Source organism: Strix aluco, chromosome 8 (genome assembly GCF_031877795.1).
Source record: "Strix aluco isolate bStrAlu1 chromosome 8, bStrAlu1.hap1, whole genome shotgun sequence".
In the NCBI taxonomy this organism is placed as follows: domain Eukaryota; kingdom Metazoa; phylum Chordata; class Aves; order Strigiformes; family Strigidae; genus Strix; species Strix aluco.
Window position 1 is genome coordinate 18,141,432 of NC_133938.1, and position 21,966 is coordinate 18,163,397.

The window sequence follows — 21,966 nt, forward strand, 5'->3', positions numbered from 1 at the left end:
AACGGCTGCCATCCCCCCGCAAGCCTTTGACTTTCCGGTTCCCTCAAGGGCTCAAGACAGACGCAAGAAAACCAACTTTCCCCCCCCCCCCCCCCCCCCCCCCCGATAATATTGTAACAATTAAAACACATCATTTGAACTTTTCGCTGTTTTATTGGCCTCACGCACTACACACATTTCATTTACCTGCACAATGAGAACAAACCGTTGCCTTCGCTACCCGACGTTTCGCCCTTCTCGCCGCCGCGCAAACGAGCGCCCTGGCGCAGCGCTCACTGGCATCGCTCGGCGCCCCCGCACCGGGACCTGCTCAGGTGACGCTTCACGGGCACGGCTGCCCCCCGCACCGCGGGGCCGGGCCGGGGCGCGGCGGCCCGCAGGCACCTGAGCGCGGCGGCTGCGCGGGGGGCGAGCGGGCGGGGCGGCGCCGGCCCGGCCCGGCCCTCACATGCGCGGCGCCGCGGGAGCCATTGGCCGCCGCCGGGCCGCGGGCGGTGCTCTGGGCTGCGGAGCCGGCCGCCGGCAGCCGGTGCTGTCCGTGCGCCGAGCCATGCGGGTGCGCGCCGCATGCGGAGAGCGCGCTGCAGGGCGCTGCTAGGAGCCGAGCCCGCCCGGCCCGGCCCTCCCCTCTCCGCCCGCCGCCGCCCGCATGGCAGCGCCGCGGGAGTAACGGCCCCGGAGAAGGACCGTGTCCCCGCGGCACGCACGGCCCGGCCCGGCCCGGCCCGGCCCGGCGCGGCCGGGCGGCTCTCGGGCCCCCCCTCCCCAGCCCGCGGGGCCGTCCCTGAGGTGAGGCGAGCGCGGGGCCGGCGGGGGGCGGTCGGGCAGGCGGCGGAGGGACCGCGGGGGAGGGGGCGGCACCGGCACCCCCCGGCTCTCCCGCCCTGCTGCCTTCCCTGTTTTTTCTTTATTCCGCCTCCAAACCGGCCTGGATCGGTTTGCTTGTGTGGCTGCCGGTGCGCCGCGGGGGCACCGCCGGCCCTCGGCGCGGCCGCTGGCGGGACCCCGAGGAGCGGCGGTGGCTCGCCGCGGTGTTTTCGCCCGGGGGTGCCCATCCACGCGGGACGTGCCGGCGTGTGCGGGGGGGCGAGCGGCGGCGGCGGCGGGGCCAGCCCCGGCGGCGGGCCGGGGAGTACAGCGTGCCACGGGGAAATGCGGCTGAGGGAAGCGAGCCCCCTCCCGAGACCGGCGGCGTTCGGCCCGCGTGGGGACCGCCGGTTGCGTGTCTTTTGTATGGGGGCAACTGTTCCTTGGCGTTGCACCACACGCAGATTAAAGGGGCCGAAACCGGTCCATAAAACACATCTTCAGGACAAAAATACAGCCCTTGTCAGAGAGTCATCTGTGTCTCTTCGAGGCACGTCTCCTCCCTTCCCCCTGCTCCCCGGTATGTGGCAACACCGACTCCTGCTCCTTGAGGATCCCTGAGCCTGGCACAGCAGCTCCTCTGTCTTGCAACCTCCATTTCCCCCCCGCCCCGTCCCCGTTACAAGTGCTGCCACTGCTGTTGAACAAACAAATTCAGGCACAGAAAGCTTGTGGCTTGCCCAGCATCCTTTAGGGAAGCTAGTCTGCAGTCGGTGGGGGGATGCAGGCTGTGCATTTACAGCACGCCAGCAGCCCGTGGCAGTTTCTCCTCTGGACGCTCCCAGTGTGTAAGAGCCATGAGGTAGGTTACTCAGACTTGAAAATGGAGGACGGCAGTGGTAACCAGCCTGTTGTTTGGTGGAGTAAGTCTCAGCAGTACTTCCTGTAATGGTGGTGCTGAAAGTGATGTTTCACTTGGCTTAGCTGCTGGTGCAGAGCGAAACATCTCCAGTACCAGCTTTGGGGTACCTGCTACTCATTAGCGTTGTCAGTTACAGCTTTTTTTTTTTTTCTTTTTAAATAGTGTAGAGAAGTATTTTGGGGTTTTTTCAGCATTTTGTCTGTTAGCCATGATAGGAAAGGATCATCTTTTCTGCCTCTAAAACTGAAGGTGGGGAATGGCTATGCCCCCTTGTTTGAAAGACAGGGCTTTAGGATGTGAGAAATTTGCAGGAACAGCACTGAGATTTTGATCCCACAGCTCTGAGCTATCAAAAAAGCACTCTCATCCCAGATGAGGTAGCCAAGTCCTTTTCTCTGTGGTTTGTTGGTTTGGGTTTTTTTTCCTTACCGCCTTGCTGGTGGCAGAGGAAACCTCCTTTCTTCAAACTTAGGGGTAAGGATTGGTTATTATAGAAGGTTAGTGTTATGTTATTTGCTCTTGATTGCCATCTTAAATTAATTCATCAATCCTTGCTCACAGGCCAGGATCCTATTCATTCTTTGTGATTTACAAATCCCCTATAAACCTTTTATTGTTAGTTGAAACTGATTTATGAGTTCCTGACCTAGGAATATGCTACTGTGGCTATATTTTCTGTACTGAACACCATTTTCTCCTATGTTTCTGAGCAAGCATTGCCTTTATAGTAAACTCATTTGGTGCTCAGCCTGTGTCTTGCTTAGTGTGAAAAACAGTTGTCTGTTATGTCTGCTCTATTTGTTTTCTTGCACATAATAAGCAAGGAATATTTAAATAATGTTACTTGGAATCGAGATTACTTTGATAAAGATCCAAAGTTTACAAAGGCTACATAAGGTAACATGGGGAAGGGAGCAGCATTAAGCAGTAATTTATTTTGTAAGACCCAGATATGCGCAATATATATCTGTACCAGTTCTGACATCCTTGGGGGGACGGTAATCTGTCCACTGTGCTCAGACCTGGAGGAGGAATTCTAAAGCAGCAGCACCAGCAATGGAGAAAGTCTGTGTGCTGCCCTCATGGGAAGGTAATTATTAATAGGAACAAACCTGTATAATAATAACAATGCAAAGAGAGTGAAAGCACTTCGGTGCTTGCTGTGGAAAGATTAACTTGTGTACATTGCATTAACACGTAGCTGCACACATGAAATATAGTCCTTGTATTCCAGTTCTTTCTTAGCCCTGTGTTCCCATCGTCTCAGACAAGCCTCTTTCTCTTCTGTGACAGTAGGTAGGTGGTGGTATGGAGATACCCCAACTGTACATCCTGTGTATGGGCAGCTTTCTTAACTGTGTGCTGAGAGACTAAAAAAAAAACCAACCTAATGTTGTTGGCGATATACTTGCAATAGGTCCCACCAGTGACAGGAGGATAAGAAAATAAATGCCAGTGGAGAAAAGGGTACATACATCCCTGTGGTCAAAAGCACTCAAGACCATGTGTGTTGTGTCTTAGTGCAGTTTTATAAGAAGTGACTGTACTGAAATTTCCCACCTTGAAGTTAGTTTCTTCAATTTCTCCAGGTCTTCCTGTTCCTTCTGTGTATTGAGGTCCCGTTCAAAGTCTGCTGAAGCCAGTGGGAGAAAGTGGATTTTGCATCAGGGTTCTGTGCCAGTGGCTGAGCTTCTTTTCCCCCCTCATGTTCTCTGATGGCACCGCTGCTGTGTCAGTTCCTCCTTTTCGTGTGTACTGGTGGTCTGGCTTCCAATGTCTTGCAGGCAGAGTGCTGACTCAGCACCTTAGCCCACAGTTTCCCTTTGCTGTCTCCTGCACCACTAAGAGCCAGAGGGGAGTTTTGATACAGGTACATGGGCACTGTGATCACTGAGGATGAATTAGTGTCCTGAGGCTTAAAGCATTTAATCAGTGTGGGGCTGATGATGGCTGTTTTACTAACAAGTAGCTTGAGTCACAAACGATGCCATGGGGGAACCCAGTAAGCTAGTTTCTCAACTGGGTGCAGACAAAAGGGAGTTTCAGAGTTAGTGTTTTACCAAATAATGAACACTGAAGGTTTTTAATTTCTTGTCAAAAACGCAATCTGTATTATCTTCTAATTAATTCATAAAATTGGTGTAGATCCCTAAATATTCGTAAAACACAATTAGCAGTATTTACATTATACTCAAATATTACTATATAAAGTGTAAAGAACAAAAACATGTTATTTCATTTTCCGCTGTTTAAATTTCTCCATTTCCTGCTAGCACTGAAACTAGACTATACAGTTCTCCTTTTTTTTTTCCCCCTTTCTTTCTATTTTGTTTATTTGTTGTCTCTTGGTGGTGGGAAGGTTATATCCTAGGAAAAAAGCGCTATTGATTTATTAAGAAAAATGGAAATAATTTTCTTCAGAAACCTTACATTTAGATAAAGATTTGTCAGTGCTTTTGTGTCACTGACATTTTAAACATTTTTTTTATAACAAGCAGTGAAAAGTCTGTGGAGTTCACCATGCAAAAACTTGTGCACATGACTAATTGTCCACAGGTGTGTAGTCTCATGAGCACGCACGCATGAGTAAGGTTCTCTGGGATCATGGTAAGGGTGCTTGATCTTGACACTGTTTATTCTTGGCTGTGATGTTGAGCTGCTGTGGGCCTATGCTTGTATTTGCCAGACAAGGGCTGAAATACAGAGAAGGATGTTTGTGAAATACAGTTTTCTAGCAGCTACCAGCATTGTATTTGTAAAAATGATTATAATTACTGTTTCAAAGCTATTCTGTACCTCTTATCTTGAGAACACTTTGAGCCGTGTTTTTTCAAAGCTTGACTTGCTTTCATTGAGGATGGGTCTGGCTCAAGATCTTTTGGTCTAAGCAAATTGAGTGCAATTTTCTTTTAACCATGTAACAAAGAATAGGTACTGTTTGCTTGCCAAAAATTTTTCCCCTCAGAGATTCCAAACAAATTTAGGAAAGAGCAAAGCCAGTATTTCTAGTGTTTAACTTTTTGAGAATCATCTTGGGTTTTGGCATGTTAAAAAGGAAAGTGCGTCACAAGTCAAGTTGGCACTTTCTAATACCATCGGTAATACTCATTTCCGCATCATTAATTTTAACTGACACTGCTTCAGTCTTTCTCTCACCACAAATTTCTTTAATTAAAAGAATTGGAGCTCTTTCCACTTATTTCTATATTGTTTTCATCTATATTCTTCCAGTCTTGCAAGAGCAGGTTCCTGTCCCCCTTCAGGAAATGGATAGGAAGAAAAGCTCAAAGACCTTCATGTTGCAGCTGCTAGAGTGTTCAGGGAGATATCCTTGGAAGGAGGAAGCTTGTTTTCTTGGAATCAGGCCAGCAAAATGCCACTTTTGCCCAGTGCTAGGCGTCAAACAGTAGTATGGGAAGAGAGTATGGCTGCACCAAGGACCTGTTTGTTGGCACTGTTTCAAAAGAAATACCTTCCCTTTTCTTCTTCTTCCTCTTCAAGTATAAATCAGGATACGAAAACATGTTGTTCAGGTAGTCTCAAAACTGTTTCTAGCTATAATTTTCCTTCTTTCCACTTGAGCTCGTTCCCCAGAAGTGATTTGTTCTGAGACTAAAATAGTTGTGATATTCAAGACTTCTGAAACAATCATACAGCCACCCTTAGGGGAAGAGGAAAGTTATTCGTTGCTCAGATTTTTTTTTTGTTTTCAGAGACCCTTTTCTTGGTGACTCTGATGAAGAAGCAGAAAAAATGACCAGGCTGAAAGCATGTGGCAGTCAGCAGTGTGTGAGGATAGCAATTACCTTTATTCACCATGGTCCTGCATTTTGTATTGTGTGATCAACAGGAAAAAGAAATGGTCCAGTTCTTGTGACCTGCGTTGCTCCTTGTTAGTGTTGAAAAAAGAACCCTCTCTGTATATAGTCTTTTTGTTAAAAGTTAGGCGTCTCGGGTGTTCTGTCTTACGAAGGTCTCATTTGAAGATCAGGAAAATGCAATGGAAGATTTCTCAGACTCGAGGCGTGGGCATAACAGATAATTAAATGCTGTTGCTACCTTTTCCTTTCAAACATCTCTTCAGACTGTTTGCTGTACGTTCAAATTTTTTAAAAATTGCACAGTTCCCAAACAGGAGTTTTAAAGTCTTTAAAGTTTTAAAGACTAGAGATTCACTTGCTTAGGATTTTTTGGTCTGAGTTGCATCTCCTGATATACATGATCCCTGTATGTCAAGACCATGGTTGGGGCTGCCTAAATACAAGTGTCTGTTGCTGTTTTAGATATTTTATCTGTGACACTCACATGGGGCTGCTAAATACGATGAGACCTACAGCAGTGTTCTAGAGCATCTGCTGGAGACCACTGATGCTCTAGGTGGACCTCTTCCTTAGATTTATTATGTAAAAATACACGTGGAAATGAAAAACACCAAAAATGAAGGCTCTTTATAGGCCTTGCAATGAAGAAGCGAGGCAGGCTCCTACCTGCCCCCATGCAACTGAATGGCTACAAAGCCACAGCCAAGGTGCTGTGTTAGGGTTTTTTTCTCCCTTGGACTTCATTCTTTACAAGTCAGCACTGAGATAAGTTTCTCTATAAAAGGTGTTCCTGATTGCCCTTGGGTTCTACAGAAGTCAGGGCTGCCGCACCTCTAGTCCTCTAGTGTTTTCAAGTCTGGCCAATGCCACAGATACCAACATGCCTGCTAAAAGCAGCCTTGGTTTTTTGGGTGGACTTTGTTTGAAGCACATTATTCTCACTGCAGTGATTTTTCCAATTTGGGATTATAGCTCTAAGGAGAAAACAAGCCCATGGGATGTGTATATATAAGGCCAAATGCCGGGTGCTGCACTTTGTCCACAACAACCCCCAGCAGCACTACAGGCTTGGGGAGGGGTGGCTGGAGAGCTGCCAGTCAGAGAGGGACCTGGGGGTGTTGATTGACAGCTGGATGAACATGAGCCAGCAGTGTGCCCAGGTGGCCAAGAAGGCCAATGGCATCCTGGCTTGCATCAGAAACAGCGTGGCCAGCAGGGACAGGGAAGGGATCTTACCCCTGTACTCGGCACTGGTGAGGCCACACCTCGATTACTGTGTTCGGTTTTGGGCCCCTCACTACAAAAAGGACATTGAATTACTCGAGCGTGTCCAGAGAAGGGCAATGAAGCTGGTGAAGGGTCTGGAGCACAGGTCGTACGAGGATCGGCTGAGGGAACTGGGGTTTAGTCTGGAGAAGAGGAGGCTGAGGGGAGACCTCATCGCCCTCTACAGCTACCTGAAAGGAGGTTGCAGAGAGCTGGGGATGAGTCTCTTTAACCAAGTAACAAGCGATAGGACAGGAGGTAATGGCCTCAAGTTGCACCAGGGAAGGTTTAGACTGGATATTAGGAAGTATTTCTTTACAGAACAGGTTGTTAGGCGTTGGAATGGGCTGCCCAGGGAGATGGTGGAGTCCCCGTCCCTGGAGGTGTTCAAGAGGCGGGTTGACCCAGCGCTGAGGGATATGGTGTAGTTGGGAACTGTCAGTGCTAGGTTAATGGTTGGACTAGATGATCTTCAAGGTCCTTTCCAACCTAGATGATTCTGTATATGAGTATGACATCTGAATATCTATCTGTTCTTCAGCCATGGCAGGATAGGAAGGAAAGGAAACTTACACACTTTCAGCTGGTGTGAGAACTTGTATAAAGAACACCCATGCCTGGAATAACCCTAGTGCAAGCTTGCTGAAGCTGTGTGTGCTAGAGATGGAGGCAGTTCTATAATCTTGCAGTACCATAAGGTCAAAAGAGAAGCTGGTAACCTCAGGGAGATCTTTCATATACCTTGATGTGTGCGCATACAAAGTTGACTGTCATATTTTGCTGACAAAAAGTATAGTTTGTCTGTCTCAAATACACTGATTAAAAACCCAGGCTTATACAACACTGATTTGCTAATCATTGAAAATAACCTTTCAGTTCAAAAGCTTCCTCTGTGAATATTAATATTTTATACAGAAGTATTATGTAATAGACATTTTGTTGCCTTTGCGGTCCTGCACAGAGGAACACATTGTTAAGCTGATGTCATTTGGATTGTTCAGTATAAATTTGTCCACTAAACCAATGCAAATGTCAGTGAGTGATTAAAAAATCCTGCATATTTGTACATAGTGTTTTGTGTACAGATCATGGAAGGGGGAATTATTTTGGTCTGACAATCTTTGCATTAAAACTTGAGTGAGAAGTGTGAAAGGTAGTGCACTAGCTTGCTTTGTTTTCAAGGACCACTACGGTTACGAACACTTTCCACATGCATTAGCAGTTGCCTTCATCAAAGATGCATCTGGAGGAACCAGACTTCACGCTTAATCTGACTGGTGTTTAAAAATACAAACTGAGAAGTCTACATACAGGGTTCCTTTCAATGGCTGCCATCCAGAAACTTTCATGTACTTGCTTTCTGTCTAATTAAATTAAGAAATAAAGCTTAAACTACCTAGCTTAGAAGAGGAACTGACAAAAGGGAAATGAAACTTTTCATGCGCTTGAGTTTTTAAAGTAACGTTTGCTGTTTTATAATCCATACTTAAATTTTTTCAGTGTCTTACCTCCTTGGCATTGTTAGCAGACAGAAAGGGAAGACTGGCTTGATAGTTTTGCTCCTCTCCTTTCCTGTCCATCTGACAACAAATCTGTTGGCTCTTGAAACAAGGAAGCAGAGGAATGCAGATACACAAATGCTCGTTGGTGCTGCAGAAATTGTGAGTTTGGTCAGTGCTAGTGTCCCAGTGGGAAGTGGATAGGATAGATAAAGAAGATAAAGGGAGAAGAGTTGTTCTTGGAAAAACAGAGTGGACTGAGAATGAGACAGAAGTGTGCTACTAATCAGGAAAATGAAAAATGCAGTGGTTTGGACAAGACTCTATTTCCAGTGGTTAAAATTTGTGGTTACGCTTTGTTTATTTTTAGTGTAATTTGATTTAGGATGTACCTAAATTGAAAGGTGAATTCAAGAGTGTCCTTATTAGCATCAATCAGTTTAACTGAAACAGATTTTAAACAAAAAACTGATGGGGCCAGAGTTATAGCAGAACAAGAGTAGTAAAGCCAGAAAATAAAAATGAGCAGCATGCAAAAATACAAAAGAAAATACTAAGTGTGGCAAAGGAAAGGAGATAACAAAATTGTTGAGGTAAGTGTGAGTAAATATAAAAGAAAATCTTAAAGCATAAAGTTGTACTGTTCTGCGCTTCAAAAGTGTATGAATTCTGTTTGTTTGACTGAGGGAGTCTCATCTCCAGAAGCAGGGCTTTCATCTTTCATGCTCGCAGCTGAACCGCCAAGTTCTCCCAGTTCGCAATCAGCTTGAAAGCATGTTGCAAAGTAATAGACCCCTGTGTGGACATACGTATTTTTTACAGCAAATTTAATGGGCACCTATAAATTTACAGGCTGAATTGGTACAAGCCTGGTTTTGGCTGAATAGTTTCGCATCTGCCTCATTTGTGTTGTAAAATCACAGTCGGTCCACGTGCACAGCAGCCCAGAACAGCCTGGTCACAACCAGTATGCAGCTGGTCAGTGCAAGGAGCACCTAGTGCTCCTCCTCTGCAGTTTCTTTTGTGAATAAAGAGAGGATGGTGGCTCTCTGCACTCTGATAGGTGCTGATTTCTGTCACCTCATCCATGTTAAGGCTTCTTCAGTGTCTGATTATTTACCTGCTTGCTGTCTGAACTTGTGAGAGCTTAGATCTGGCTTGCTATCTGCTGAAGAATATAATAGCAGAGCTACCATTAGCAGTCCCCTCTCTTATTGCCTGTAGATCAGACAGTGGGTTACCTATAGCACTGGGAAATTTTGCCAGCTTGCCTGGCAAGGTTTGATTTGTTAATGTCTTGGTTATATTCCTGCCTTCTGCAACAGAAGAGAGGAAGCAGGGAGAAGTTTGCACATAGCCCCTGGCTCATGGAGGGGGGAAGAGGAGGTGGCACAAAGAGAAGGAAAGAATTAGAGGGACCTCCTGAAATAAAGCTGCAGCGAGGCCCTAATATGGACAATTAACTTGTCAGGGAGCGGCAGTGGGATCCTGTAGGCTCCCATGGAGTAGGAGCAATGCCTAAGGTGCTTTCCAAAGGGACTGTGGTTTCAAGACCAGCCGGAGCAAATTTGAGCTCATGCTACTGCTGAAAGGGGAAGTCCTGCCTTCCTGCCCACCCACCTCTGCCTTGGTGGGGCAGGATGCTTCTCCCAGGCACACACCAAGGAAGAGAGTGGGCGTGTTAAGCAGCAGGGTGGCCACAAATCATCTTAAGCTGATTGCAAAACCTCACTCAGAGATAGCAACAAAATCTGGTATTTATCTGGTTAGGTTACATGCTGCTATTGATGATACTTCTGCAGTAGGATTCTGTGCGGGTTTGGGGTTTTTCTACTCTCCTGATGGCATGGCATTTTTCCTGTGTGGTGGTTTGTTGTTTTTCTTATGCAGTAGCAAAGGAGGAAGATGGCGTTTTAACCAAAGTGATTGTCAAATGTCTGCTGTTGGCTGGGTACTTGGAGATATGTGTAGAACTGAAAATCATTCAGCTGTGCTGAAATTAAACCTCTAATGACTAGAACTGCTTCACCTATTTTATTAGTTGATTTTTTTTTCAAGATCTTTACTTCTTCCCCCAAATACTGTGATTTCCCTCCTTCTCCTTTCTTTATAGAATTCTAATAATTTGCTCTGTAAGTGCATCATCTGATTTTTTTTCCACTCTGTTAGCAATGATTGTTTCCCTGTTAAATGTAACCCCCGTTAAGCACAACAGAAGTGGTGTTTTCCTTAGTGGAAAAAATGTTTGATCAAGTGACTGTACAAATGAAGGCAGCCACATGTAGGCTACAGTATATAGGACGTGGCATTTGGAGGTTGAACATGTTATGCCTGAAGTGCCAAGTGCCTGACTGTGATTCAGATAAATGTGATGCCAACACCCCAGTGTAAATGGGGTGTAAATCTTTCCTTATGCTGAAGGGGCCTGAAAGAAAAGAGAAGGATTAAAGGGAATGAGTGCCAGAGGGGACTAGGTTATAAGAGAAGTGGTACACAAGCTCCTTATTTAATTTCCTTCATATCCACTGTCCCACATACCGACTATAGCAGTGGGTGTGTATTCTTGTATCAGAGCAGATGTCTCTATAAGTAAGATGTTGCTTGATTTTAATAAATTCAAGTTGTCGCTTCAAAAATGGGAAGGGGAGCTGAAGGAAGAAGCATAGAGAATTCCTCAGATGGGATTTGGAACAAAATCTAGGAGGATTTCTGTGGCAAGAACTGTGGGGAAGATTCCTTCACTGGTCTTGGCTCTGCCCAAGCATCTGCTTACACACTGATAGGATTTGTAGGAGAATTTCTGCTTTAGGTTGGGTGTTTTTTTTGCTGTTTTTGTTTTAAACCAAAATCTTATGAGTGTGTGTTTGTCATTTGTTTTCTTCCACCTCTCCTCCAGGTATAATCCAACTCGTGCTCGGTCTGTTCTAGGAAGGGGGTGGTGGTGGTGATGGACTTCAGCAGTCTTTCAGGCTGTGATACAGTTCTTGAGGACAAGCTGTCCTGTTCTTCTATGCCTTACCAAGTGTGGTGGTGGTTCTCTTCAGCCTCTCCTGACACCTTTCCTTAAACACTGATGCGTTTTCAAAAAACGCAGCCCTCCTACTTTGGAGGTGGGAACTGCCTTTGCCTTCTGTCTTCAAAAATTGTTTGTTGCCTTTGGGGTGGCTGCCGAGGAGGGGTTGGAGGGCAGAGCTCTGCTTAAGCCTTCTTGTGTAGGTCTCTGACCTCGTGGAAAAAAGATTACAGAAACAGCCAAGGTGAACGGCCCTGTGGCTATGAGAACACTTTCTGTTAGAGTGCCAGTATGATCCAAAGGTCTGTTCTGAAACCTGCTTGCAATAGACCTTTGTAAAGTATCTACTCAGAATTCCCCCCCCACCCCCGCCGTGTATTTAAAAAACAACAGTCTCCGAAAACTCTAGTTCCGATGATGTATGCTGCGAAAGGGGATTTAATTCTTCCGAGACTACTTGACCACCCTGACCCCTTTGAAGGAGAGAATTCTTCAAGATGTGTATTTTATTTGCATTATTTGGTGGTGTCTTCCACACCTCCTTATCCTGGGTCTCTACTGCTGAGAAGAAATCTGGAACAGCAGGTTCCTGCTGACCTTTAAAATGCTCTCAGTGGAAAGCATGACACAGGGCTTTTTCCTGTGGGCTTCTGAGTGCCAGCGGGTGCCAACCCTGAAAAGGCCTTGGAAAATAAATTAAGAGTGAAGTGTGTGTTGGTTGAGGTTTGTTTTTTTCTGCAGTGGCTTGGGAGCAGCTCAGGTGGGTGAGTGCACTGTGCTTGGCACTGGGCACAGACCCTAACGACACAGCATCTCTCTGCTGCAGCTGCCGCTGGCGTGGAAGCAATGGGCTGGTGGCTGAAGCAGGGGATGCAGCCAGTTGCCCCTGGCTGTGGGGCGTTCCCCGTACTGGGGGCTGCCTCCATTCCTGTCAAGGTGCTGCTGCCAGCCAGGCTGGGGCTTGCCAGTCTTGCAGCGAGCGCCCTGCTGTGCTGGTGTTTGACCCTGGTTTTGACCCTGGCAGCAATGTGCAAGAGTCAGCAGTGCTAGGAAGGGTTTGGGCACGCAGCAGCGCTGCTTGGGGTACAGCCAGGGCAGGAGAGGCGCAAGAAGGACAGCGAGGCAGTGGCGGCCAACGTGCTGCACATGGAGAGTCATGTAGAGTCGTGCGTGTTGCTAGGGGACTCATTTCAGTTGTGAAGCAGCATCGGTCTACGTAGTGGCTTTCTCAGTGTTTGTTGATTGGAGGCAATTACTGTAAAATACTTGATTTATAATGAGGCATACTTAATAAGCAGCAAAGTAAAATAAATACTCATGAATTACCTGCTGGAGTCTGGCTGTTTGCTTTGCTGAGTTGTTGCTTTCCATCTGTGGGCTCTGCTGTGCCCTGGAGCCTTTGAGTGGCTGGTGGTGAAGGCAGCTGTGCTGGGGTCTTGACTGGTGAAGTGTTGGGCTAAAGGAGGAGAGGGGAGAACCCTGTTTCTGCTCTGTTTTGTTCGTCGGGGGGGATAGAGGTGTTTTCCAGAGGTTTTCCAGGCAACTCATTGACTCAAGACAGCCTGCTTACCTGGCACAGTGCTGTAATGCAGCAGTTCAAGTGTGATCAAAGCGGTTGTGTGGAGCATGTGCAGTGTGCTGCTACCATGTATTGGGGGCTGGTCTGGCTTTTATGGTGCTGTAGGGAAGCAGTGGCGTAGAAATAGCAGTGCTCTTGGTTAAGTTTGGATGAGCCAATGTGTTTAAGAAAATATGTGGGAAATGGCAAATTGCTAGTTTGAGGATCTCCACTCTTCAAGAAAAGGACAACTCATTTAGAGTATTTCTGAAATTATTAAAGTAAGGGTGTGCTCAGCCTTCCCAGAGATCAGGCACTGATGGCAAAAGGATCACTAACGTTCTGCTTCCATGTGCAGAGTGGTGTTTCTTTGTCACCCCACTAGTGTCAACACTTTATTTGGCCCCTTTGATTCACAGCAGTTTGTTTTTATACAGGAAGAGTCTGTGGTGCTTGTCAAAATGAGAAAGTGACCATCAGCACCTGGCTTGGTATTCCCATCACCAGAGCCTCCTGGAGCCAGCACTCAGCCCAGCTGAAGCCGGAGGAGGAAGGAGAAGCACAGCCTGATCAGGTACTGAGCTAGGAATGGGAAAAATTGTCTGATGCTGAGTTCAAGTGAAATTGTGGCTGATCATTAGTTATAGAAATAGAGTTCTCTTCCTTAAAAAGTCTTGCTAATATATGTGATAGGATGGTGTCCCAGTAACAGCAACCACATCATCTGTGGGCCTAGCATGGGTGCTTGAGTTCTGTAACAGATCTGAGGTAAACATAAACAAATGCAACTTTGTGTTTTCTGGGGTATTTGATTTACACATCTAATGTGCAGTATGGCTCAGTATGTGTTTGCCAATACCTATATCCATGCGCTGTGTGAGTTGGAAAGAGTGGACTAGGAATACTCTTAAGAAATGTTTGAGTGTTGAAGAGCAATTTGATGTCTTGAGGAAAGAGTTTTTCATCGGTTTTATTCTCTGTTCTAATAGGGAGATAAAAGGGCCAGCTTTTGAGGAGCACAATGTAATGCAGCCACCAGAGCACAGAAGGGTAGCAGACTGATGGGTTTTAAGACAAAACCAACTGTCAGCTTGCTAACTGTTTTTATTTGCTGGGTTTCCCATAACTGTTCCTGGAAACTGGTATTTATTCTTACATTCACATCTTTCAGATTGTCATACTTAAGAAGTCTTAAGTTCATCTTCTAGGAAGACAGTCAGAGAAGTTTGAGGTTTTGGTTTATTATATTTGATTTATTATTTGCTTCTTACGTAACTGTACTTACCAATTTATGTGGAACTCCTGCTCTGAGGACCATGTTCTGAAAAGACTTTGCATATTTTTATGCACCTTTAGAGATTCCTTAAGAACAGGGCTACTACTTACGTGTGCTTGTACAATGCTTGGGATGGCAGTGGCCTGCAGTTCACTTCTAGAGGGAAGCATTCTTTGAAGAGGCACAGTGTTTTTCACCTCAAGTGATGCTTTCTCTCTAGAAATACCAGCATCTGTCCCTTAGACTGTCTGAATTTATTAGTCACATATTTATGTTATTTTTTATTTGACCCAGGTGGAAACAGTGGGGTTTTGTTTAGATGATCTGTTAAGAAAATTATTCCTAATATTCTAGGGGTAATTTTCAGCTCTGATTATATCTTTCCTTGTGTGGTTAAAAAAGGGAAGTCCTTTTCTGGCATGCGTTGGGAATCCTTCACTTTTTTAGCTTGAGAAATAAAAATCAGCATTTATTTGATTCAACAACCAGCTTCCTGCTTCCCAAGGAAGAGATAGCGGCTCATTTGCCTGCAAACATCCCTCCTGTGGAGAGTCTTTGTTGGGGAGTTAGAGGAAAGCTAGCAGCTACTAGTAAAATAGCTGCATAGCAGGATGAAGAGGGATTATTGAAGCATTACTAGGAAATTCATGGCTATGTGCAAGACCTTATGTGCTCCACAGACAAGCTGACCTAAATTCTGCAGCCAGGCCTTACTGGTTGCTGTGCTGATGTGATGTGGCAGGCTGGATAACCTGTAGCAGTTCTGTTTTTTTTTTTAAAAAAAAAGGAGACAGAGAAGATCTTTATTTGAGTAGGAACACAGATAGGGCAGTCTTTATAACTGTACTGAATCTATCTTAAACTTTTTTGTTGTTTTCTAACCCACACTTCTCTATTCTTAATATTGAGTACTTTTGAGGTAGTCAGGATGAGTCTGTGTTATAAAGATGCTCATTAGGAAGAGTGGAGAGGTTGTTTACTCCTGGATGGGGTACATGGATGGTTTTACTCATAAGAGGCTTTTACAGATGGTTTGGAGTTTTGAGATAGGTTTTAGCAAAGAAATAGTGATATGTATCTTATCAGTAGTGAAACAGTTAACCCAACTGACACTTAGTCATGTCCTTGGGGGGTAATAGGATTAGTATCTACTTGACATAAATGGAATGACTTGCACCTATGTTTTCAGGCAGTCTGTTTGTTTCTCAAGATTATACATTATATGCTAAGCAGGGCACAAAAATCAAAATAGAAAACAATGCTGTGTCTCAAAGTAAAGTTGGTCGGTTTGACCCGTGTGCAGAATTTTACTGCTGTTACTTCTTGTAGCAGGATTGTGACTTTGCAGTTTAGTTTTTGCTGGCACAAAGCTGGTGTGATGGCAGTTGCTAGTTCCTCCCTTTTTCTGTGGACGTAAGCTAGACTGATGCAATGCTCTCCTTTGCCTTCACCATTCCTGTGTGCATGCTTTCATTACCCAGTCTTGCCACCTCCTCCTGAGGTGCCCCTATGGCTATGAGAGGAATTTTTCTGATGGTGCTGCTTGAAACAGGTCCTATGAAAGGAATAGTTTATGCAGGTAGAAAAAATTCACAGCCACTAGAAGGGTTTTTGCTTGCATAGTTGGGAAGCAAGAAAAAAGAAGTATCTTGGCTGATACAACTAAATCAGAAGAACGTTGAAGTGTGGTTAGGGGCTTTCCTGTGCAAGTGTTCTGGTCTGGTTACTGTGATGGAGTGCATATGTATATATATAATATATTTGTCTCTGGAAACCTCTTTCGTGGGAGCATAAGCTTTAAAGTCTTTTGAATTTTTTTAGAGGAATTTCTGCAGCTGCAGAATCCTGAAGCGCCAGGGGAAATAGTGATATCCTAAAACATAGCTGGTTTATTTTAGATCACGTTTCATTGATGTGCTTTTGATTTGTTTTAAGAACAACTTGTCTGTATAGGCTATTTGTTTACTATACACACATAATAAGCGGCAATGGAGACTTTCTTCTTGAAGTAGGAATGAAGGGACCCAAGGAAGTATGGATTTGCTTAGTTACTTTCATTTCTTGTGTCCTGCTTTACTGGCGTTTTGGCATGTAGCTCCTCTGTGCGGTGTGGGACTGTTTGTTCTCCAGAGGTAAGCAAATCTGACGTATTTACTTGAAGTGCATCAGCTCCCTCTGTGAGTTAATTACAGAAATGTACTGATACCAAGCTTAATGTTAGGAGGTAACCTGTCAGCTTGCTCTGATCTGTTTGTGGAGTGCCAGCTGTAGCTTGTGCCGATGGTCCTTTGTATTTCATGTGTTTGAGCTGTATGAGCTTGTGGCAGAGGCGGAGGGTGAGACTAGGAGTAGCTCTCTTGGGAAAATAAAACCAATTTTTGACAAAATCAAGATCAGTTTTTGACAATGGCTATCAAAGGGCAGACAAAAGGTGGATGTCCTGAAGAGCTGTGTGTTTCAGTGTCCCCTCCCAGTGGGGTAGGGAGTGCTGGTTCCAGATGTGATGCAAATGGCAGACTTTCCTGGACGCTTGCCTGCAGTTCAACTTCTAATGTAATGCCGAGGAATGCTCCTGCCATGTTGTAGGCGCTCCCTGCGGGTCTGCCTGCTCCCATACCGAGTAATATCAATGTTGGTATCGGCCGCGGTTGGCATGGTGTTGTCAGCGAGGGAGGAGGGCAGGGCAGGGCTGCCCTGCGCCGGTGGCGGCCGATTCCAGCCAGCTCCCCAGCTGACACCACGGATATGCTGCATGCCCAAGGGGAGCCAGGAGACTCCGCAGGGACCGTGACCAGCGGAGGAAGCGCAACGTGCCGGCCCTGTTGCCTCCCTGCCATGACCAGGTACAGCGAAGGGATTGGAGAGCAAGGGCAGTTTCCCTCATGGTGTGCATGTGTGTTTCGATACCAGAAGTAGTAATTAAAAGGTTGTTAATTGACAAATAAATTAAATGGATTTAAATTTCTCCCCAACTGATAAACTGGTTTGTGCATGCAACAATGTTATTGCCAAGGCTGCCTCAAGGCAGAAGTAAATTTTTCCTTTGGTGTAGATATAGATGTCACTTTGACCGCTTCTTTGGAATGAAAAGGACTTCTGCATACCTCGCTCTGATGTTACAGTTTTCATGTCAGGTTATATTTTCTTTCTTCCTGTCCTCCCAGCAGAATTTTCAATGTTAACGTTAGATACAGAAGCTGAAAAATAGCCCTAATTCAATGGTTTTTCCACTGGTTTTGCTCCCATATTTCTTTGCCAAGGCAGGAGATGTGCCCATTACTGATAGCAAAAGCCAGTCCCCACAGCCACACATCTGTGAGCTGAGCTGCTTCTAGCCAGCTTGTCCTGCAAGCCTGAACCTGGCCTGGCCGCAAGTGGTGGTGCCGACGGCAGCATGGAGGGGAAGGAGATTGCGCTCATGTGTGTTTGCAGGCAAACTTGCTATAGCAGAGAAAAATCTGAACGGGGTCAAAACACAGCAGTGCTCTCTTTAAACCTTCATCAGAGTAATGTCATGTTGCATGTTTTCATGTGTATGGACCTGTTTCCTACTGGATGTGTACCAAATTCAGTAGGCTGCAGTAATCTTAGCTGTGTGTTTTGACACAACCTGATATTATTTTGAAATATTTATGTGCTCTCAGTTCTCAACTGGAATCTCTGAAGGTGCATTTCCGATAGATGGGAAGCGATTCTCAACACGTGGTTGCTCCCTCAAGCTTTGTCCCTTCTCTTTGGTAGGTGATGCGCTCTTGAAAAAGGGAGCACCATCACAGTGTTCTTGTTCTCTTAGAGGCTGGCTGCAAACACTAGAGCTCCAAATCTGCATAGTGAGGTTCAGCATCAAAGGGTAAAGTATGTCAATCCTTTTCCATACCTGACTTGGTTTCACAGGGAGGTAAAACACTTTCAACAGCTGAGAAACCACAGAAGGGATTGGGCTGGGATGGGGAAAAGTTGGCCTTTCCAAGACCTGGTTTTCCTTGTGGAGATGCACCTAACATGTTGTCTAGTAATGCTGTATTTGCACCTCTTGATGAAAAGGACATAGCATAAGAAGTTGGTGACATTATTGCCTGCTGCCTCAAACAGTAAAGATGGGGGGAGAGAGAGATTTGCAAGGGAAAAAATGAACAAACAGCTCTTTGTTGCCCAATTATTTTAGTGCTGCTCTGGTTTAGCTGTAATATTGTGTTACTCTGTCCACAGCTTTTTATGGGTCTCTTTTAGAAAAATTTTACATTTAAATAAATAATACATTTCTCTAGTTTATTATTTCAAGTGCTAGAGTTTGCTTGAAATTATAACATTCCACTGCCTCCGGTGATTGGATATATAAAATCCTGGCCTTTGTTGCTGAGCAGTAAACTCCCAAACTTTCCACTTCTCTGACTTTGCATTTCATGAAGTAGCTCTTGCTCGGTATATTATTGGAAGCTGTGGAAGAGTTTTCTATGCGTAATTAGAATTGATTTGGTCAATAAGGCATCAGTCTTCTTCCCATTCCCTTAGCTCTTATGTTCTGCAGGAGCTGGGCAAAAAAATGTGATTTTTCTGCTCATAAACTGAATCTGCTACCTTTTGAAGTAAAATGTTTTTCCAGACAGGCTGCAAAACAATTTTTATGGGCAGTTCAAGTAATTACGTAAGGAACTTAATGATTGTTAACATTACTGGTGTTTGAAATGTTAGGGGGGGAAAAAAATTCCATGAAAAGAAATTTTGTGAAAAGAAAATTCCAGATAGCCCCTGCTCCTCACCCCCCCACCATGTGTTGTTTTGAAGTCCTGCTGTAGTTAAGGAGAACACTGCCTAGGGTTTTTTTCAGTCTTTTCTACAGAAGCAGCATGGTGATTTGGGGCTTTAGAGGCAAAGCTCAGCCCCCACCCTAAAAACCCCCAGATTGTTGCTTGCACCAGAGCTACAGACGGGGGTCTGGCGGTAGTTTGCAACTGGATCTGGCAGTCCCACGTGCCTTGCCTTTTTGGCAGGTCGTGCCGCGTGGTGGCTTGCTGCCTCCCATGACACTGGGCTGGGATGTCGGTAGTGCTGCCGGAGGTTGGGAGCAGCAGGCATTGCTGTGGCGTGGGGGAGATGGGGAGGGCTGTGGAAATGGGGCTGTTGCATGGAATTTTCTGTGCATGCAAGAAGCAACGGGCTGTGATAGAGCTAGACAGTCCCATGTCAAGTTACCTTTCGGTTGATGAGTAATGGCTGTTTTTTCCTAAGTCTGTGTACTCCCTAGTGTCTGGGCAGCAGCTGATTGGTGGTAACATGCAGTCAGGATTCACAGCAGTGCCAGTATTTCCTTTTCAGTTGAGGGAATGGAATGGAGAGCTGCGGGGAAGCTCTGCAGGGTATGGATAAATGTTTGGGAAACGGCAGCGGTGGGTGGTGATGGAGCAGAGAGGTATCAGAAGGGACAGCAGCGTGGAGCAAAAAGCATGAGTAATGTTACGGGAATGTATTGGTCCCCTCCTCCTCTGGATTATGGTGTCCTGGTATGTGTATTTAGACTGAGACAATCTGGGATAACTGGCTGTCAGCTTAGTAAAATAATCAGGTTGCCAAGAACTCCATCATCTTGTTTAGCATAATTTCAGATTTATGGCATATTTGTCCATCTTTAATGCTGCTAATTTAAGATATGCAAATGTAATTTTAGCACTCTGTCTGTAGTTTCTCTCCCTACAGTTCATGTAAATTTTTTTTTGTTTTGGTTTTGCACCCCTGCTCTGTCTCAACCAGGGTTCAGTCTGAATGCAACAACTGAGAAACTTTTTTTCTTTCACTAAAAGGTTGTAGGGGATGGGAAGATGAGAATTGGAGCTCTCATCCATAAGCATTTACCAAAGCTTATTTCAACAGCCACTTGTCTTTGTTATAATAGCCGGAGGTATACCAACCTAAAAAGCCCCAAATCTGCCTTGCTTTGACATTTGCGTAGATCCTTGTATGCAGTATCCTAATGAGGGGCAGGGTTACTTCTGTTTTCCTTGTATGTTGGATAGCACTTATGTACATCGTTGGTAGAACTTGGGTGTTTTTTTGCAGTGTCATTGAGTTTCTTTTACTTGCGTGGGTTGCTCACATAGCTGTGTTAGTGGGAAGACAAACACTTGAAATAGAAAAATATGATGAGGCAAGGGCTGTCAAGTATGCATGTATTCTGTACCTTGCATGCTGAGGCTCTGACCTACTTGAGGCCTCTAGGTACTTCTGCAATGTAGGTGTTTAGCAATGATAAACTGCAGTGTCTGGCAGAGGGATTCAGTGTGCAAGAACAACACCTGAAAAAACAACCTATAATCCTTTCCCTGAAATGAGCCAGTTTCAAGGTTTCTGTTGTTTAGAGAGGGGTTCGACAGGGTGCTTCCATTCAGTGTATGGCATGATATGCAGTGGCCAGCGCTTGTTTTGATACTGGTCAGCAAAATAATATTGATAGAGCTGTCTTATTTGACCTATTTTTTTTCTTGCATGTGTGCTGCAGTAATTCTTTGAGTGTGTATATATATTTTTTTTTTTTTTTTTTCCAGAAATAGTCAATATACCAGGAAAAGCCCTGGTCAGTGAAAACAACAAAGAAGAGTGGAAGACCAGAAAGCCTCCAGATAGTCCATAAACAACAACAAAATGAACTATACTGTGGTCAAGGTCTTGCTTGCAGCCAAGGGCACTTGCTAAGGGGAAGATGTGTTATGAGAACTCGTCAGCTATCTTTGATTTTTGAATGAGGACAAATGTAATTGTGTTCTCCAAATAAATGCTTGAAGTAGCCATGTTACTTAGTGTTCCTTACGGTATTAAATGGCTGAGTTTCACAACTTGTCACAAAAGGCCTTGGAGCTTATTCTTGGCTTTCCAGACAGTCTGATCACAGATGATGGAACTAGGCAGGCTAAAGGGTCATGGCATTTTAGCAAGAGATTCTCTTAAAAATAACTCAATGACCTTTTAGAGTTGGAGGTATCCCCAAGATAAGCTGTTCCTGATTGATCTGAGGCCAGGGATATGAGTGTTCCTTGCTTATTAAATGCACCAAACATGGATAGATGTGTACAGGGTTAAAAGGCTGTGTGGATCAGCACTGATTGAAAATGTTTTCTGAAGTTTGAATGGGTTAAACAGTGTTACTGATGTTTCTTGACACCTTTTTTGAAATATCACCTACGATATTAGAAGAGTATTTAGGGGATGGACTTGTTTTCATTCTGTACAACTGGAGGGCGCATAAAGAATGTGCATCTTGTTTTCAGAGCAGTCATAGACCAGTCCTCAGGAGCTGACTCACTGCTATTTTGTAAGCAGGGTTTGCCTGCCTTTCATGCGGTTTTGCATTTTTCCGTTCCCTAGTCCATGGTAATTTAGATCATAAGTGTGCTGGTGTCAGAAAGCCTGCTTACTACAGTAGTATCTTATCCCCATGTGCGTGGTGTGTACTCGGTCTGATTTGATATTAGCAAACATAACTTTTGATTATTTCATTTTTTCCTAGTTGGGTCTTTATCAAACCATGGTACAAAAGCACTTTCCCTGCAGCTGTCTAACATGGTCATTAATAAGCGATTATTAATCATTTTGGGGAGTATTGTATTTAGCCTGTTATTGTTATACTGTCTCACTTCTATGGGCTTGTTTTCAGTTTTTTCCTGCACAATGTTTGAGACTTCCCTGTGTTTCAGATTGACTTGTTCTACTTGCATTTTAACTCAGCTTTGCTATTGGGATGCCATGCTAGGGTGGGACTGGGAAAAATAGGCCGCTGGAAAGAATCAGAGAAGGCCATGTGAGGCTCCATATA

At 45.0% G+C, this 21,966-nt stretch overlaps 1 protein-coding gene across 1 annotated transcript in view; it reads left to right on the top strand.

Moving 5' to 3' along the window:
* The first annotated feature begins 526 nt into the window (after positions 1-526).
* The window catches only part of LRRC8D (leucine rich repeat containing 8 VRAC subunit D), a 54,819-nt gene continuing 33,379 nt past the window's right edge, over positions 527-21,966 (top strand). The window contains exons 1-2 of the mRNA XM_074832446.1: positions 527-789; positions 13,324-13,460. The gene's annotated coding sequence lies outside the window, so the exon portion shown is untranslated. The remainder of the gene's footprint in view (positions 790-13,323; positions 13,461-21,966) is intronic.